Source organism: Lolium perenne, chromosome 5, assembly GCF_019359855.2.
Source record: "Lolium perenne isolate Kyuss_39 chromosome 5, Kyuss_2.0, whole genome shotgun sequence".
Taxonomy (NCBI): domain Eukaryota; kingdom Viridiplantae; phylum Streptophyta; class Magnoliopsida; order Poales; family Poaceae; genus Lolium; species Lolium perenne.
This window is the reverse complement of record NC_067248.2, coordinates 254,503,434-254,507,899: the sequence shown is the minus strand read 5'-3', so window position 1 is coordinate 254,507,899 and position 4,466 is coordinate 254,503,434. Positions and strand designations below refer to the sequence as shown.

The window sequence follows — 4,466 nt, the reverse complement described above, 5'->3', positions numbered from 1 at the left end:
GACGTACGAGGCGCGCGAGCGTACTGGTCGCGGGGCACGCGGGCGTGGTTGTCGCAGGGTGCTATGACATGTGTTGTTATATTCTACGAAGTTTGGGGCAATTTTTTTTTGTAAAAGTTGGTCTTTTTCTAGTGATATTCGTCAGGTTTAGGTCACAGTATGGTACTTACTTGTACTACGTACTTAGAAGCCTTGGACTAGGGCCGGATGTGAAGATGCGGCCTAGTTTGCATATCTAGCTGACTGGGCCTCTATTCAGTTAGTGAATCGATCTAAGCTAATGTTTTTTTGAGCCTTTATTTCTTCTTCAATTCGCCTTTGTTTTGAAGTGCTACGCGATTTTTCTAAAACTCTTTTTGCGGGAAAAGCCAGCTATTTTATTCTCAAAAGGTTGAATTAAAAATCAGGTAGAAGAGGCATAAGAGCAAGCTACAATAACTTTTTGGATATTTTTTTCCTCAGTCAATTGCTTTTGCTTTTGAGAGTGCTACACTATTTTTTTTTAGTGGAACAGGGAGCTTATCTTATTCTCAAGTTGAAAATGCAATCAACTAACACTAATGAGAAATAAACTCCATATCCATGCCCAAAAGGAAAATAAACGAGAGGTGAAATCCGGAGCGCTGTTGTAGCCCCAACACATGCGTGAATTAATTATGCGTGTGTTTGATCTGCAAAATGAAAAAAATGCATGTGTTTGGTGCGCGATTTTGTTCCGCGCAGGCGCTCTCTGTCGATCTTCGTGAACACGGCTTCTTTTATATTCATCAAATTGCTCGCTATCCTTGATTAATCAGGCTTTCTGTAGGCTAAAATGTGCCCAGAAAAATGGTGCAGATTAACGGGAGGGAGCGCGACCAGCCATAGTAGAGAGAGTGAGACCATTACATTTATCATGTTTGACAGTTCGGCCATCACACATCACGATTCACGAACAAGTCAATATTTTTTTTCAAAACTGGAGGCTGGTTAGACATAGTTTTTCATGTGGGTAAAAAATAAGACGACGCCGGACGATTAAGTTTCATTGAAATGGATATGGCGTACACGAGGTAGCTAGGAATATGTCCAAGCAAAGATGCGTGTATGTCAAAGTTAGCATGATTTTGTTCATACTTGCGCTCCTGCGATACTATCGCACTTAATGTGCTCCCATCAGCTCACCTACTCTTTAATTAAATCTTGAAATCGATAGCAAATTCTCGCAAAAAAAAATCTTGAAATCGACGGGCCAACCTTTTTCAAATCCACATCAAGTTTTCCTTGGTGCAACCGCAGTATATTTCATTTTGTTTGAATTCGACCTTTAACTCGTGCCCTTCCAAAAACAAAAATCCTGAATTCATTCGAGTAAAGACTAGGATCACACATTTACAAAAGCAAATCTATACTAGTGATCTCCTACAAGATCTCCGACCGTACGCAACTGGATGAAAGAACAGGCGCATTCGGCAAACCCTGCATGGCTGCATGCGCATGCCGGTTTGTTGCACTCTCTAGTCTAGAGCTACTTGGAGGGGAGCCGCAGCGGTGTGGGCGGCGACATGGGGCGGCGGCGCCAGAGGTTGACCTCCTTCCTGGGCTCGGACGCCACCACCCCGCCGCCGAGCACCAGCGGCGCCGAGTGCGCCACGAACCCGTCGTCCTCGTACGAGTCGTACCCGTCGGCGTCCGCGTCGGAGCCCCTCGGCTCCGCCTGCTCATCGTCATCCGTCGGTCCAGTCGAAGTCCTGCAGCGCTGCGCGGCCGCTCGTGAACCGCTTCATCTGGCCCAGGCCACCCGCCGCTGGCGCGGGCGCCGCGGCCACGGAGCTCCGTCTCCCCTTGAAACCGTCGGGGGTAGCTGCGCAGCTGGGCTTGGTGGGAGGACGAGTGGGGACGAGGGGAGGAGCGCGACCAGGTGCGGCGGAAGAGCATCCGCCCCACGAGCGAGGTCCTGGGCCTCGGAGGTCGCTGGCAGCGGATGGCGCGGCGGGGAGCGGGGCACGCGCCGCCGTCCGATCCCGCACGCCAGTGGGGCGGGTTTCGCGGCTTTCCGGCTCTTGGTCTTCCTGGCCTTGCTGCTGGACTTGCTCCGCTTGATCTGGCCGATGCAGGAGACCTTAAGCGACGAGGCCTCGGGCGTCCGGTACTCGCTGCCGCTGCCGCCCTGGTTCTTACTGCCCCTCCTCCTCCCGTCGTTACGCCTCGGGCGGCACGATGGAGACCATGGGGCCCGAGAAGGCGTTGCGGTGGTTGAAGGACGACTTCCCGCGGACGGCGAAGTTGGCTGTGGAGGAGGAGAAGGATGCCGCGGTGGACCGCAGGAAGGCCGCCAGCGCGGCGCCGGCGCCGCTCCTGGACCTCGCGTGCTTGCTCGGCTTCCTCTCCATCGCCGGCTTGCTACCGTGTGTGAAGTGTGAACGCGCGTATGCGACGGATAGCTTGCTCGTCTAGCCTTCCTGCTGTTGCCGATGGTCGATCGCTCAGCTCCACCGACTGGTAAGGATCGCCCGGCGCTGGCTCGCCTTTGCAGACCTTGCTTGGCTCCATCTGGACTCGGCCGGCCGGGGTTATATGCTCACGCGCGGGATGGTTATGAGTACACTCTAAATTAAAATGAATGATGTGACGACGCAGCAGCAGATCGCGTGTGCGAGGCGTGGTCAAAGGCCCCGAAACGGGTGGGAGCAGGAGCAGGGGTCCGTTCCTTCCGGGCGAGCGCCTATGCCGCAGCTAGCTACATTAATCACTGCGGAGAAACCGGGCTCCAGCCAATGGTTTCTTGCTTAGACCGGGGAGTATCATACACTAGTATCATGCACGTGATATCACTTATGATACTACCATCACAACGTATACATCTATCACATATAGTAAGATCACAAGATTACTATATTTACCGTTTTATAAAATCTTAATGCAATTTTGTGTACATGATGTATTTGGCATTAAGTTTTCTAGTTTTACGTGCTATGATACGGTATTATATTATGATATCATTACACATATCTCTCACCTTATTAATTGTTATTAATTGGTGCGCCAGTTTTTTCTTCAGCTTAACTAAAGCATGCATTATATTACTTACGATACTTCTATCGCGATTTTGGTCCGTGGTTTTCGTCTTGGTTGAACGGGAAGGGGTCAGGTGGTCGTATTCTCGTTCGTTTTTTATGCGGCCTCCTATGATGGAATGAAACGGCTCTGGTTTTAGCCGGCACCGGATCACGCACCCCCATGCCTCACGGTGGGGGCGCCCATCTGGTCTGGCCATCACCTTGTGGCATTTGCTAACCGACTCATCTCGGGTAATTGCCAGTGTATCTCTGCGCTACGTATGTATTCACGGTCGCGCACTTCAGCTAAGCGGACGAACCAAACGGACCGACCAGTCCGTCACCACCACTGCTCCGCCAGGGCTTAGAAAATCGATGCGTCGGCGCAGACAGAGCGCAGTGTCGCAGTGCCCGCTTCAAAGCAACCCGACGACAGCAGGCTGACCGGCTGCAACAATAAAAACGCGAGCTAACTAACGCGCCCACCGCATCAACTCCTGCGTCGGCATTGATGTCGATAATCGGAAATGTGTGTATGTTGATACTGATGGCCATGGGTACTCATTGCCGTCGCACATGCCTTCTATCCCCCACTCCCACGCTTCTCCGCGCCATTGCCACTCCTCGGATTTTGCCTCGCCGGACATGAAGCTACCCAAGTGGATGAAGAAGACCGCCAACCATCGCTAGGTGAGGTCCTTGTCCGCTGGAGCCCTTCTCCGCTCAAGGAACCTCGCGCAGTCGCTCTGCTCGTCTTCTCCGCTTCAAAGCATCACATCCGACGGAGTTCGGTCATTCAGTCCATGGGTTGCGACGATAACACTACTTCCCTCCTCCGCAACAACTAAGCCGGTAACATGTGGAAAAGTTGCTATCGAAGGCGCAATATGGGTGCGGTGCACTCCCTACTCGTATGGGTGGCACTCCGAACAAGGAGAGGCTTCGATGTCTCCTCCGCTCGCGAACCCACAGCACTACGCGAGGAGATGCGGGGCCGCTGAATTAGCGGTTGCCGCCTGCACTGTTGTACGATGACGCCTACCAACACGAAGACTTCTGGCGCGCCCTCCTTGCCTGGGAGCACGAGGCACACCGCACGATCCACGTTAAGCGGGATTTCCAGCTCGGCAAGGCCACCCCTGCAAGCAAGGGTGAAAACGAGGGACAACGAGGGAGATGGGAGGACGGGGTGTCTCCCACCATTGTCGAGCCGGGAGGTGCTTGTCCCCGACGACTACGACGAGGATGCGGCCGCACCCGCCGCGCCTTGGAGTAGTCCAGGGCCGACGAGGAGGCTGCGTGATCCTGGCTCAGCCGGGACAGACATCGTCACAATCCCACGACGATGGTGGCGGAGCTCATGTCTTGCCGCCACCTGCCGCCGCATGCACCGCCGCAGGTCAGGGACGGCCAGATGGTGTTTCCCAC

General features: G+C 53.5%; 1 pseudogene; it reads right to left on the bottom strand.

Annotated features, from left to right (window-relative positions):
* Positions 1-1,469: 1,469 nt before the first annotated feature.
* On the bottom strand, positions 1,470-2,510 carry LOC139831791 (uncharacterized protein At1g76070-like; annotated as a pseudogene).
* Positions 2,511-4,466: the final 1,956 nt, after the last annotated feature.